Here is a 15,304-nt window from a genome sequence, read left to right as displayed (position 1 = left end):
GAAGCAGACAGGGAAAATCTCAGTGCGTGGGACCCACTGGCCTGCTAAGTGGAGCTGTGCTCACGTGGCCCTAGCAAACCACAGGACCTATACTACCAGCAACTCTGGCATCTCCAACAACCCAGATACCTGGGACTTTATGTGAAATCTCTGGGTATTAATATTGATTCAAACAATTTTAAAACTGTATGAGACACATCAAACATGTCTGCTGTTTTGTCTGAGACCTTGGTTTGTGATCAAACTTGTAGATCAAACTAGTTTTATACCTTAGGGTTCCCCTTGTGGCTCAGCTGGTTAAGCACCCAACATGGTGTCCATGAGGATGCAGGCTGTATCCCTGGCCTCACTCAGTGGGTTAAGGACCTGGTGTTGTCACAAGGTGCTGGCACATTTTGCGGATGCGGGTTGGATCCTGTGTTGCCCTGGCTGTGGCATAGGCCTGCACCTGCAGCTCTGATTCAGCTCCTAGCTGTGGAACTTCCATGTGCCACAGGTGTGACCCTAAAAAGAGAAAGGATAAAAAAGTAAACCCTAGTTAGTAAAAATAGGTTGAACATGTAATTCAGAATATAATTATAAATATATACATGTACTCAAACTTTATGAATTGAGTGGTAATAATGCCTTCTTTCTTTTAGGGGAAAAGTAAATCTAAGTAGATGTTCTCATGTTTCCCCACTTCACGCTAGTACACTACCTCAGTGTGCTGTGCTAGGGGAGAATCTGCCTGGACTGCGCACTGGAGGAGTTTAAGGTCTTGGAGCCTACGTAAGTGAAAAGTACTTCTCTTGCTCTCTCACCCCTGACACCCAATCCCAGTTCTCTTTCCCAAAGCAGATACTATAAAAAGTAGGGTGTTTTCTTTTCCTGTATTTTTCATTGCTTACTAAATTATTCAATGGAAATTGATTAATAGCTACTATGTACCGGGCCCTGTTTTAGGTGCCTGGGGATAGATGCAATAAACAAAACAGAAAAACATGGGACTGTACATGCTGTTGGGGGAGACAGCCTACCAACAACTAAATTTTCAATATGTGATTAAATGTCAAAAGGTGATAAGTGCTATGAAGGAAAATAAATCAGGGTGAGGTGACAGACAGTGGATAGGTAGGTGGTGAGTAGGGAGGGAGGGTACAGAGACAGGGACTAGAAAATGTCCCTCTGAGGAGGTGACATTTGAGCAGAGATCTGGGTGATAGGCTTGGTATCTAGGAAAAGCACTCTAGGCAGAGGGATGAGGAATTGGGGTAAGAATGAGCTAGAACAAAATGAGCCTGAGGTCAGAACCGGATCACAGGAGGTTGGGGAAACCTTGTGAGGAGTCTGGTTTTATTCAACCAGATGAAAAAAACTTAAGGATTCTGAACGGGGTGTGTGTGTATGTGTGTGGTGTTATTTAATTTTCCTTTTAACTGGATGCCTTAGATGGCTGTATGAGGCCTAGACTGAAGGATGGAGGCAGGGAGGCCCGTCAAGCAACAGGAAGCCTGCTGACCTAGTGTAGGCGAGAGGTAATGGTTTTCCCAAAGGTGAGAGTGATGAGGGGAAGAGATGGTTGGCCTCAGGATTGATGTTGGAGGTAGGCTCAATAGAGCTTTCTGCTGAATTATTCTGTGCATATACAAGCATATATTTATATTTGCCACTCCCTCCATTTTTAAAACACAAAGAAGGAGTTTCCTGGTGGCTCAGCGCATTAAGGCTCCAGCATTGTCATTGCAGAGACTCAGGTTGCTGCTTCGACATGAATTTGATCTCTGGCCCAGGAACTTCTGCATGCCATGAGCATAGCCAAAAATTGTTTTAAATTAAAAAATAAGAAACCCCCAAAATAATAACCTATTATGCAAACTATTTTGCTTTTTGTCCCTTTATTTTAGAGATTATAGCGTATCAATCTAGATTAAAGACACTGATCACTTTCTTCTCTGCCTTTTTCTTTCACTTCTTGTTTGTATTTAAAATTAACAGGTACACAATTTTAAAGACATACATTTCTCTGTGATTTTTGTGAAACACAGCAGGTCCTTGTCCACTTTGCATATCATTTCCTCCTTCCCAGAGGCACCACTTTTTACCTCTTTTACCTGATTATCTTAGTATTTGTCTCTGTTCTTCTAGGTAACATTCTTGCATTGTTACTTCTTGACTTTCCAGTTTTAGATATGATCTCTCTCTCTCTCTTTTTTTTGGGGGGGGCTGCACCTGTGGCATGTGAAGGTTGTCAGGCCAGGGGGCCAGTCAGAGCTACAGCTGCCAGCCTACACCACAGCCACAGCAATGCCAGATCCGAGCCCATCTGTGACCTACACCACAGCTCATGGCATTGTTGGATCCTTAACCTACTCAATGAGGCCAGGGATTGAACCCGCAACCTCATGGTTCCTAGTCAGATTCGTTTCCGCTTCGCTGCAATGGGGACTCCTAGATATGATCTCTTGATTTTTCTATTCAGGAAGAGGAATGAGAGAGTAGGGCTCAGCTCTCTTTTACCTTCCTGCTCCACTACTTGTATCCACTTTTTGCACCCATTTTTCTCATGATTTGATCAAATTATCATTTTCATTAGTTCAATATTCAGTGTTCACTGGCTGATTTTGAACTAATTTAACACTATGATTCAATCTATTGAAAATTATGGTTTGTTTTATTAGCTGAACAATGTTCTATTATCTTCAGAGTTAATAATGGCCTGTGCTTTTCCTTTGCTTAGATATCTTTATATTTATCATGAATTCAACACCAAAATCTTTAATAATTGTCTAAATCTTTTCTCAACATGTTCAGACACATCAGCTACATTTTACCAATTTCATCATCTTCTTAAAAGTTTTTTTCCTTGAACCGTCTAATAAGCTCTGTGGTAGATAGCTAGTAATAATAATCCAATAATAATTTCCTTTCTTGTAGCTATGCTTCCTTGATCTTTTTTTTTTTTTTTTGTCTTTTTGCCATTTTTTGGGCCGCTCCCATGGCATATGGAGGTTCCCAGGCTAGAGGTCCAGTCGGAGCTGTGGCCACCAGTCTACGCCAGAGCCACAGCAACGCAGGATCTGAGCCGCGTCTGCAACCTACACCACAGCTCACGGCAACGCCAGATCGTCAATCCACTGAACAAGGGCAGGGATTGAACCCGCAACCTCGTGGTTCCTAGTCGGATTCGTTAACCACTGCGCCACGACGGAAGCTCCGTATGCTTTCTTGATCTTTAACTTTTTTTTAAATAGCTAATGAATGGTATATATTCTGGTGTTTTCTTTTAATGAGGATGGAGACTGTCCAGCCATGTAATAATTATTTTCTAAAGTATAAGTATTCTAGCTAATTATTTAAATTTGTGTATGGATTTAGTTTTAAAATACAAAATTAAATAAGTTCCAACCTATTTCATGATTATAAAAATACCCACATAGGAATTGGTAAATATATTCTCATACATCTATAAAATAAAAAAATCACAAAGCCATTAAAATTATGGTAGTATAGTTAATGTCAAAAAATGACATTCACAATTATTAATATGTATAAAAAGCACAGATACAACAAAATGTCAGCAGAATCAAATTTTCTACCAAAAAACATGAGTTTATATATATATATATACTTGAAATTTATGATTTCTCATATAAAGTCAAAATCTGTAGCCTTGCTCTTTAAGTATACTTTCCACTTTGATTCTGAACTTGACCATGTGATTTACTTTGGCCAATGAAGTGTTAGCATATACAACATAGTAGGGGTTTGAAAAGTCTTTGTGCTTTGGGCACTTAGAGTCCTGCTGTCGTATGAAGAGCAAGGCTCAGCTGCTGGATAAGGAGAGAAATGTAGCCCAGTCTCCCCAGTGGCCCTAGCCACTGCCACATCACCTGTCAGACATGAGAATGTAGCCATCTGGAACTAATTGCCCACAGCTAACCTGACACCTGACTGCAGATTCTAGTGAGCCTATCTAAGATCAAGCAGAAGAACTGCCCAGGAAAGTGAGCTGAATGGTTGTTTTAAGCCACTACATTTCAGGTTGATTTGTTATGCAGCACTAGACAGCTGATGCAAACCTCAACATGGATCAGTTTGTTCTGGGGCATAACGACCATCCTGGGACGCTTTTGACCACTGTCCTGCATCTGTCTTTTGCTTTTTTCCTGTATTGGATCTCCTGTTTCCAATAACCCACATCTTCTTCTTGTGTTGTTTCTGCCACTGACTTCCTAAGAAAGTAAATTGCTTAAGAGCTTGCATATCTGAAAATGTCTTTCTAAAAACTTGTATTTAGATGATGGTTTGGATGGGTGTAGAATTCTAAGTTGTTAATTATTTTCCTTCAGAATTTTGAAAGCCTTTCTCCACTGTTTTGTAGCTTCCAATACTCCTGTTCAGAAGTTAAAAATCTGTGTCAACAGTTGATGAGACCAGCACTCAATATCTGAAATAAAACAACAAAGCTGACTTTACTGCTTTCCATTGTATGGGAGAGCTATGCTGGTCAAGCACAGTCTCTCCAAGCAAAAAAGACTGCTAAGCTTGTCTGGGGTCAGAGGGAGCACAAAGTTCAGGGACTGGTGGACCTACAGAGGCTTCAGTGGGGTTTTGGGGGAGATGGAGTTCAAGGACTGGTGGATTTTTCGAGGCTTCAGTGGGGTTTTGGGGAGGAGCATGGAGTTCAGGGACTGGTGGATTTTCAGAGGCTTCAGTGTGTTGCCATCATCTGCAGAATCACAGTTCCTTGGGTGTGTTTGCTGGAGTGATTCCATCCCTGATGGGCCAACTGCCAGGAGTGAGCGACTCATATTGATCAGTTGGTTTGCAAAGGCATATTCATCCAGGGTAGTTGCCTTTGGTTGATGAAATAAATTTAAAGCCATTTTAATGGCTACTTGTTACCATGACTACAGAACAATCACCTTTGCCTGAGTTTGGGGGTACATTTTTATTCTCACTAATTGTTGATCCTATGTATATGATCTGGATTTTCTTTTCTTCTTTATAATCTTACAGGATCTTCTGCTGTCCTAAATGTTTGAAATTTCACAACATTGTTGTACTAGTCTGAATCTGTTTTCACTTGGTAAATGCTTCAGTTGGGAAACAGATCATTAACTATCTCCTCCTCTCCATTTTCTCTATTTTTTTGTCTCTCTTTTTTTTATGCTAATGTTCCATGATCAATTTCTTAATTCTCTTAATTTTTTATCTCCTATTTTCTATCTTCTTTTATTTTGACTGGTAAAATTCCTCAACTTTATATTTTAACCTTCCTATCAAATATTTTTATTTCTGCTATTGTATTTAATTTCCAAGATTTTCTTTATGTTTTTGGAATATTCCATTTATTTACTTGTTTATTTGGGGATAAAATTCTGTTCTTGATTCATAGTTACAGTCACTTCTCTTTGTGATATTTTTGACATTTATTTTATCTTTCTTTTTTCTTTTTTAAGGCCACACTGGTGGCATATGGAAGTTCCCATGCTAGGATTCAAATCTGAGCTGTAGCTGCTGGCCTACACCATAGCCACAGCCACAGCAACACCAGATCCAAGTTGTATCGGCAACTTGTGCTGCAACTTGTGGAAACACCAGATCCTTAACCCACTGAGAAAGGCCAGGGATCAAACCCACATCATCATAGGACACTGAGGTTTTTAACCCACTGAGCCACAACAGGAACTCCTATTTTATCTTTACTTCTTCAACATTATTTTTTCTCTTTAATTTCTCTTTTCCAAGTTAGCTTTCCTCACATATCGCATACATAGTCTTTTCATCTGACAACATTTCAGAGTGAAATACTAAAATATTGACTGGAAGCTGTGAGGAGTAAGAGACAGGCTGGTCTGATATGATTTGCACTACAGGAGCATCAGAGTGGGCTGTTTAATGAGGAAACTTCTGATGTCAGTGTCTTTCCAGTGTCATGGCTTTCTTCGTGGACTAGCCATATTTCCCGGAAAACTCTTAGTGTCTCACCAGGAGGGTGGAGGTCTAGCTTTCAATGTCCTACACTCAGAACTAAGAAAGGTGGATTTGGCATGTTATGTCACCAGAGCCCATGTGCATACATTCGTTTATCTCCGTTGCATACATTCGTTTATCTCCGTTGTTAGTACAGTTCCCTCACTTTCAATTGCACTGCTGTTCTTCCTTGCAGATCATCTATTTTACTTTATTCTGAAGATAAACCATCACTCTTTGCCAGTTAAGGAAGGGGCAGTTTCTGAGATGGTGCATGGATCTGGAAAGGAGTCTAAGGATCCAATTCCTTCTAAAACAGCATTCCTAACAGCCCTCCTTATTAAGTCTATTCCCCTTTTATCCTCACCTCCACAAAGACCTACTGCCTTTAGTTTCTAAGTCTTTGATTTTCTGTAAATCAGATTAGTCCTTCATTTTCTTTTCTGCTTGATTGGAATTCAGCTTTCTCAGCTCTGCTTATTCTCTCACTATGTACACATCTGCTTTCTAGCTTCCAGAATGATCTCTTCTCCAGCTCTCTGCATGTATTGGGTTTAAGCCTTGAAATATCCCCTAACTGGCTGAGTTAGTGGGGTCTCAGGAAGACAGGAAGAAAGAAGTGTGCATTCCATCTCCTGTCTTCACACAGAACTTGCTCTTTATTTTCTATTTATGTGAAATATGTTAATGGCTTCTTAATTGAATCTTATAATTTATGTGTGATTGATCTAAAACTGGTTTATGAAACATAGTTCCAGTTACAGTAAGCTTAAAGCAACACTCCCCTCCTTAACAATGCAGAAAAGAAAAAGTAATTTGGCACTAACCCAGTGAAGGGAGACGCATAATTATAAATCAAGATTAATTTGCCTGGGAATATTCTTTCCATTCATTTGCATGCCCTTACTAAAATGCAGATTGTATAACATCCTTAATAAGAAAATTCCTAAGCGTGCATAAACTTGTGAAAGAGGTGTGGTCATGCATAATCTCACACTAAAATCTGCCAAGGCAGTGCCTATTGTGGAATTCATAATTTCCATTTTCATTCCACACAGTAGCTCAGAGCTTAAAACATATGTGCTCATGAATCTTTGTCCTGTTTGTCACTTTTTCCTGTTGCACCAGAAGTTTAATACAGGCTTCTCAACAACTGTCACTAGAGTAATTTGTTTACTAATCATATGATAAATCACACACAAGGTAAGTTAATGTTGCTCTCTTAATTACAGTCATTTTGTCCAGAACGCGACTATTCTGTAGCCTTTTGGGGGTGATTGACCTCCTTAACCAGAAGCAAGCCAGAGGACAACACACTGCAACACTGCAAAACAAAAATAAACAGAAAATACATGTAGGCAGTTGTTCAGTTATTCCATCTCCCTCTGAGGTGGCTCCTTATTTTCTCCTGAAACCATTATTTACTCTCCCTTCCTAAGACAATCTTCCCTTGATTCTGCCAACTCTTGTAGGTTGTCTTCGACCTTCTAGTGGTCTTTTCTCACTTCCATCCTCTTTCATCCCTAAGCAGTGTTTGCTAGATCACTCAGACCCTTTTTATTGAAATAACTAACAAAACAACTCAAACATAATGAGCCTCAATAAAAAAATCTTTCTCTCTCTCTCTTTTTTTTTTTGCTTTTTAGGGCTGCACTTGTGGCATATGGAAGTTCCCAGGCTAGGGGTCGAATTGGAGCTACAGCTGCCAGCCTACACCATAGCCACAGCAATGCAGGATCTGAGCCACGTCTGTAACCTACACTACAGTTCACCCCAACGCTGGATCCTTAACCCACTGAGTGAGGCCAGGGATCGAACCCGAAACCTCATGGTTACTAGTCAGATTCGTTTCCACTGCACCACACTGGGGAACTCCTCAATAGGAAATCTTGATTTACCACCTCAAACCCAACCTTCACTCCTTTATCCCTATACTAGTTGTAATAATACAAGCTTGTATAGAAGAATTATGTAGTTATGGTGCTAAGTACTTTATAAATATTAACTCTTTTCACCATCAAAATAACCCTGTTAAATACAATTGGTTATTTTAACATCCCCCCCCCCATTGTTTTTAGCTAGGCCCTCACCATGCAGAAATTCCCAGGTGAGGGGTGAAACCCATGCCACAGCAGTGACAATGCCGGATCCTAACCTGCAAGGCCACTAGGGAACTCCCATACCCATTTTTACAAATAAGAAAATTGTGCCCAGAGAGTTGATGTAATTTGCTCCAGGAAAAACTCTGGTCAATGGCAGTCCATATACAGTGTTCCATACCACCATCCATCCAGTTATACAAGCCAGAAACCTAGGAATTAGCATTAAGTTCTCCCTTTCTCTACATTTTTACAATCTTAGGCCACCTTACCATCATTTCTCATCTGAACCAGCCTTCTAACCATTTCCATTCATGCACTTTACAGACTATTTTTCATAGAGCTGGCCTGTGAATTTGATAAATTCACAATCATAATGAAAGATTTTTTAACAAACTTCTTTCAAAAACTGACTTCATGCCATCCACAGAGTTGTATGGATAAAGATGTATCTTTATTGTGTGGACAACACAACCAACAAAGTCTGAAGGACGTTTGTGGAACACTGCACACACACACAAGACAGGGAATATGCATTCTTTTCAACAACACTTGGGAACATTTACAAAACCTGACTGTGTCCTACGCCACAAAATGAGTTTCAATAAATACCAAATAATTATTCAGTAAATACCAATACCATCTTTAATCACAATATAATAAACTTGCAAATCAGTAGCAAAAGACAGTCACCTCCTCTGTGCCGTTTTCCCCTTACTCTTCTCCCTACAAAGGGAAAACTACATTTCCCAGGATGCTTTGGGGTCTGGCATCCTGGCCCATTGACCTTAGATTAGGAGGCAGAAAGGGGAAAGGAGGATGCTTCCTGCTTCCTATGGATTTCCTCTTTTGGCTCCTGGCTTCTGTTGGGCAGTCTCCACTTTGGCTCTAACACACTTCAGATGGGTTCAGCTTTAAGCTTGGGTAAAGCCACCTCCTTCAATTGTCCCTGCTGTGGTAATGACTTCCTGCCTTTGCTAATCTCTGGATTGCCTCAGTGTCCCCAGCTGGCTTTTCAGTCCATGGCCACCATGGAATCAATCCTCTGTATCAAATATCTCTTTAGTAAAATCTATATATCTGTATCTATCTATCATCCATGTATCATGACCAGTATAACCCCCTATACTTCTAGGAGTTCCCCTTGTGGCTCAGCAGAAACAAATCTGACTAGCATCCCTGAGCATGCAGGTTCAATCCCTGGTCTTGCTCAGTGGGTTAAGGATCCGGCATTGCCATAAGCTGCAGTGTAGTTTGCAGACATGGCCTGGATCTGGTGTTGCTGTGGCCATGGCATGCGCCGGTGGCTACAGCTCCAATTCAACACCTAGCCTGGGAACTTCCATATGCTGAGGGTGTGGCCCTAAAAAGACAAAAAAAAAAAGAAAAAAAGAAAGAAAAAAGAAATTACAGAAGTTCCCGTCGTGGCTCAGTGGTTAACGAATCCGACTAGGAACCATGAGGTTGTGGGTTCGATCCCTGGCCTTGCTCATTGGGTTAAGGATCTGGCATTGCCGTGAGCTGTGGTGTAGGTTGCAGACATGGCTTGGATCTGGAGCTGCTGTGGCTCTGGCGTAGGCTGGCAGCTACAGCTCCGATTCTACCCCTAGCCTGGGAACCTCCATATGCCACGAGAGTGGCCCTAGAAAAGGCAAAAAGACAAAAAAAAAAAAAAAAAAAAAAAAAAAAAAAGAAATTACATCCAAATAATTCTTGGGTAAGTATTTATAAATGAGCAGCAACACAGAGTTCCCATTGTAGCTCAGCAGTGACGAACATGACTAGTATACATGAGGAGGCAGGTTCAATCCCTGGCCTCATTCAGTGGGTTAAGGACCCAGTGTTGCCATGACCTGTGGTGTAGGTCGCAGATTTGGCTCAGATCCCACGTTGCTGTGGCTGTGGTATAGGCCAGCAGCTGCAGCTCCGATTCGACCCCTAGCCTGAGAACTTCCATGTGCCACGGGTGTGGCCCTAAAGAGACCAAAAAAAGGAAAAAAGAAATGAGCATTAACACAAACTACATATCAACATTTTGGGATGTAGGTAAAGTATTGCTTACAGGGAAATTTATATCTCAAAAAGCAAGGTCTGACATTGACCCGCCTCCAAGTTTTGCTGATTTGTTTATGCTATTGTCACCACACTTATTGGTTTTAACACTTTTCCTTTCTTTCACCAATTGTGCATAACTCTTTAATTTTTGAAGCATCTGTAGCCCTGTTAAAAACCGCCAATGAGAGTTCCCATTGTGGTGCAGTAGAAATGAATCCAACTAATATCAAGGATGCAGGTTTGATCCCTGACCTCGCTCAGGGTGTTAAGGATCCGGTGTTGCCTTGAGCTGTGGTGTAGATCATAGACATGGCTTGGATCCTACGTTGTTGTGGCTGTGGTGTAGGCCAGCAGCTGCAGCTCCAGCTGGACCCCTAGACTGGGAACTTCCATATACCACAGATTGATTCCGCCCTAAAAAGCAAAAAAAAGAAAAAAAAAACCAAACCAACCAACCAAACAAAAACCCTCCACTGATATTACCCTTTTGGCCTTGAAAACAATACTTTCATTCCCATACCTGCCTCAGGCATGAACTTATGCTGGTTGCTATACTCTAAAATTTATCTCTTTCTTTCTCTCTCTCTCTTTTTTTTTTTTTTTTTTGGCCACCCCTCAGCATATGGATTTCCTGGGCCAAAGATCAGATCTTTAACTGATTTTAATGCTGGATCTTTAACCCACTATGCCAAGCTGGGGATAGAACCTGCATCTTGCCACTGCAGAAATGTCCCAGATCCTGTTGCACCACAGCGGGAACTTCTAAATTTATAGCTCTTGCCCTGCCTTCTTTCCTGAACTCCATTCCCATGTTTACAGTTGTTTATTAGAAATTCTGTACATTTCCATAACACCAAATTTAACATGGCTGAAACTAAATTCATCTTCCTGTTCCCCACCTTCTAGAAACTGTTGTTTTTAATCCTCTGCCTGACCCTGTCACTTTCCCAAACACCCATCCTTGAAAACCCAGATACCTTCAGGGCAGAGACTGCATCTCTTCCAAAGCAATGGCTTTTGTTCCAAGTACAGAGCTTGGTGTGTGACAGGTATGCAGTAAATAACATTTTGAATCATCAAAAGACTCTTCCTTCTTTCTAACTCCATTCCTCCTTTTTTTATGTACTGTCCTCTCAGATCCATTTTCTTCTTTCTATTTTCCTTGTGGCTAGACCTCTTGTCCACTCACCTGGAGAGAGGGGGCAGATTAGGCTGAAATTCTGAGTGTTAAATTGTAATTAAACTCGTAAGAGTGTTCAACAAAAGCCACACTGAAAGCAAAAGACTTCTTAGTCAGCTAGAAGAGCAAAAGCTGACCACAAGGTTCTTAGTGCTGTAAACCTAATGGAGAAAGAATGTGTTGCTCTGATGGGGAGCTGGTATGCGGAAAAGACTGCAAAGGCTAATAATGCCAGCAGAGCTAGTTAAGCTCTGTTCAGGATCCCTCCCTGTCCCAGGGACTCAGCCCCCTCTGGTGATGGACTTACCCCAGTTGTTGCAATTTTTTGTTGCTATTGGATTTCACTTCTCTAGAACCAAATTCAACCAACCCCTACATTCCTGGAAAATCCACAGCCATTCCTTCCATCAGCCAGGCTCAGAAAGTAAAAATTATCTCTGACTTTTACTCTTCTCTAGTCCTCACACCTACTTGAGTGATCCCTTTTCATTCTTACTCTCTATTGTCCTCTTGTTTTACTCCTCCCTCCTTTCTGCCACCCATAATTTACCAGGCCTTCATTAAAACACACCCGGACTACTTCCTCAATTAGCTCTCCTTGCCTCTTTCCAACCCTCCTGAGAGGCCTGCCCTTGGCGCCAGACTTCCCATCTTCTCGATGCCTCTCACTGTGTAATGATGTAAGGCCGAGGAACACACAAGGTTTCCAGCAGCCTTTCCATCTTTGTATTTCAAGTAGGCACTGCCTTCCTCAGCAAACCCAGTGGTTCCCCTCTGGCCAGCATCCCAGTGGGTTTCAGGTGAGTGGCGGTCTCTGCCTCCCCTGAACAGAATGCTTATACTTTGTCCCCAGCCTTTACCCGTATCATGCCCAGTCAGATTCATGCTTCAAAGTCCCATTTTCTCCTTAAAACTTCTGCTGATATTCCTGGCTGACATTGATTCCTTCCTTCACTAGCCTTTTTTTTTTTTTTTTTGGTGCTATTTAGGGCTGTAGCTGAGGCATGTGGAAATTCTCAGGCTAGGGGTCAAATCAGAGCTGCAGCTGCGGGCCTGCACCACAGCCACACCAGATCTGAGCCACATCTGTGACCTACACTGCAGCTTGCAGCAATGCCAGATGCTTACCCCCTGAATGCGGCCAGGGATTGAACCCACATCTTCATGGATACCAGTTGGGTTTTTAACCCACCGAGCCACAATGGCAACTCCTGTTCACTAGCCTTCTTTTGGCCCAAGGATATTTAGGTGAGATGGATTTAAAAAGCACCCCATTCCTTGGACAGCCCCCTCCAAGACTGCATACCTAATTTTTACTTATAATTTTGTATTTTTTTTTTTTTCTGGAAAGATCTTCTAAGTTGTAAAGGCCTGGGGCCCTACGTAATGTGGATCTGTTCCTGTATTTAGGTGGTTAATTATATTCTTTCCTTAAAGTATTTTCTAATTGCTTAGTGGACAAGAAACTTGTTTTTCCAACTTGCTGTGAGCTTCTTGCTATACAATATTGTACGAACCCAACTAGGATCCATGAGGATGCAGGATCCCCTTGCTGTACAGTGGGAAAATAAAATAAAATTAAATTAAAAAAAAAAGAATAAATTTCCAAAAAGAATAACAAAAATTATCAACACTGAAAGCTGGTTCTTTAAAAAGCCTTGTAAAATAGATTTCTTAAGGCGCTCCCATTGTGGCAGAGTGGAAACAAATCTGACTAGGAACCACGAGGTTACAGGTTCAATCCCTGGCCTCGCTCAGTGGGTTAAGGATCTGGTGTTGCCATGAGCTGTGGTGTAGTTCAGACACAGCTTGGATCTGGCATTGCTGTGGCTCTGGCATAGGCTGGAGGCTACAGCTCCAATTAGACCCCTAGCCTGGGAACCTCCATATGCTGCGGGTGCAGCCTTAAAAAGACAATTAAAAAGCCAAAAAAAAAAAAAAAATAGATTTCTTAAAATATTGACACAGAGAGAAACAGAATGAAAATATAAGAGACAGATCAGCAAAGAAAGGGGCAGAATTAGAGAAATAGAAATTTTTAAAATTATAAACAAACAGTAGAAAGAACTTTTTGCCAATAAATTTGAAAACTTAAAGAAAATGTATTATTCTCTAGAAAACAAAAATTAACAACATTGACAAAAAATAATCTAATGAAACAAAACCCAATGAAGAAATAGAGTGATCAGGACTCTCCTGGCGTTTCTCTTTCTGCTTACTAAAAGAGAAGGTGCAGACAATTTTATGGTCTATTTTAACAAACCTTGGAGTTCTTTTCATGGCTCAATAGTCAACAAACCTGACTAGGATCCATGAGAATGTGGGTTCAATCCCTGGCCTTGGTCAGTGGGTTAAGGACCCAGTGTTGTCTTGACCTGTGGTGTAGATCACAGATTTGTTTTGGATCCTGTGTTGCTGTGGCTGTGGCTGTGGCGTAGGTCAGCAGCTGTAGCTACAATTTTACCCCTATCCTGGGAACTTCCATATACCATGGGTGAGGCCCTAAAAAGCAAGGGAAAAAAAAAAAAAAAAAAGCCCACTCACGAAAAAAAAAAACTTTAAAGAAATGATAATCCAAAGTCTTTAGAGATTTATAAGGAGAAGATTTATAAGGAGAAAGCTATGAACTTTATGTTATGGAGTTATACTTACCTTGATTCCAAGATGGGGCAAGGACAACCCAAGAAAAGGAAATTAGAGATGAAATGTTTCTAAGTAAAATATTAACAAACAAGGGGCCTTTCCTCAGAGTCCCAGTGGAATCAATGCACCCAGTGGAAACAGAAAGAAGGCAGAGGGGGTCTTAACTCAGTGAAACTGATGGGTCCTCCTCACTGTCCAGTTTCTCAGATTATAAAGGAAGCAACTTTCAATATATGAGGATAATTTTTTCAGTTGGATCTTCTGTGACATGAAGAAAAGAGTTCTCATTTCTCAGTACCATTACCACTGATCCTTTGCTTGTTTTTATTCTTAGGTCAGGTGGAACATGCCCAACTTACTGGTCACCATTATAATCTCACCAGGATACCATATGGTCAGTACTGTATTATAGGTAATCTAATACTAGCTACAAGAATTTTGTTGGAACCAGTGACTCCAAGCTCCTTCTATATAGCAAATCTTCAACTAGGTTAGCTACTGCAGAACAAAACTGCTTTTGGTTTTAGCTGCTTGTTTTCCTCCTCTTTGGTCACATGGCTTATTATTTCTATTTTTATAGTCAACACTTGGCTAAATGGCAAGTACTTGCAGGGTGTCATTTATCAAAATCTGTTTTAGTTTTAATTAATTAGTTAATTTAGTCTTCTTTATGCTATGGATTAAAAAAACTCTTTGTATCAGAGAGATGGTACTTAATATGTTTTAGCTTTTCGTCCATAATCCAGTTGATAAGAGGTGTTTTTTTTTTTTACATTTTATTGAAGTATAGTTGACTTACAGTGTTGTGATAATTTCTGCTGTACAACGAAGTGAGTCAGTTATACACACATCCATTCTCTTTCAGATTCTTTTTCCATATAGATTATCACAGAATATTAGGTAGAGTTCTCTGTTCTGTACAGCAGGTCCCCATTCACCAATCATTCCACATACTTCAGAATAAGAGTTTTAAGAACTATTGTATTTTATGTAGATAATTATGTAATTTGCTATTTGCATATGTAAGGAATCTTTGAATATTCATGAGGAATAAAGGCTTTGAAGTCAGAAAAGGTGGGATCCAAATCTTGGCTCCAACACAAGATGGTTTAGAAATATGTAAGAAAAAAGGATGTATACATGTATGTATGACTGGGTCACCCTGACTGTAGAAGATTGGCAGAACACTGTAAAGCAGCTATAATGGAAAAAATAAAAATCTTTATAAAAAGAAAAGAAAAAAATCTCATTATTAAAAAAAGAAACACATCCAGTTGTTAATAGAGGTTACCTCTGGTGTGGGGTGGGCACCCTACTTTTACTTTACCCATCTCTGGATTATTTTAACAAGCATGTATAGTATTTGTAA

At 40.5% G+C, this 15,304-nt stretch overlaps 2 long non-coding RNA genes across 3 annotated transcripts in view; one reads left to right on the top strand and one right to left on the bottom strand.

The window, feature by feature from the left end:
- LOC102159687 overlaps positions 1-15,304 on the top strand; it is a 68,967-nt gene that overhangs the window by 29,603 nt on the left and 24,060 nt on the right. For both annotated transcript variants that reach the window (XR_002339232.1, XR_002339231.1), the window contains 2 exons: positions 642-771; positions 14,270-14,329. This is a non-coding gene — a long non-coding RNA (uncharacterized LOC102159687). The remainder of the gene's footprint in view (positions 1-641; positions 772-14,269; positions 14,330-15,304) is intronic.
- LOC110257057 lies at positions 5,705-12,086 on the bottom strand. The gene is made up of 2 exons (XR_002339233.1): positions 11,302-12,086; positions 5,705-7,282 (listed from the first exon to the last, which is right to left on the bottom strand). It is a non-coding gene; the product is annotated as an uncharacterized LOC110257057 (long non-coding RNA).

The sequence above is a fragment of the Sus scrofa genome, chromosome 15 (genome assembly GCF_000003025.6).
Source record: "Sus scrofa isolate TJ Tabasco breed Duroc chromosome 15, Sscrofa11.1, whole genome shotgun sequence".
NCBI classification, from domain to species: domain Eukaryota; kingdom Metazoa; phylum Chordata; class Mammalia; order Artiodactyla; family Suidae; genus Sus; species Sus scrofa.
Note: the sequence above shows the minus strand (reverse complement) of the source record. Positions and strands in the feature narration are given on the sequence as shown.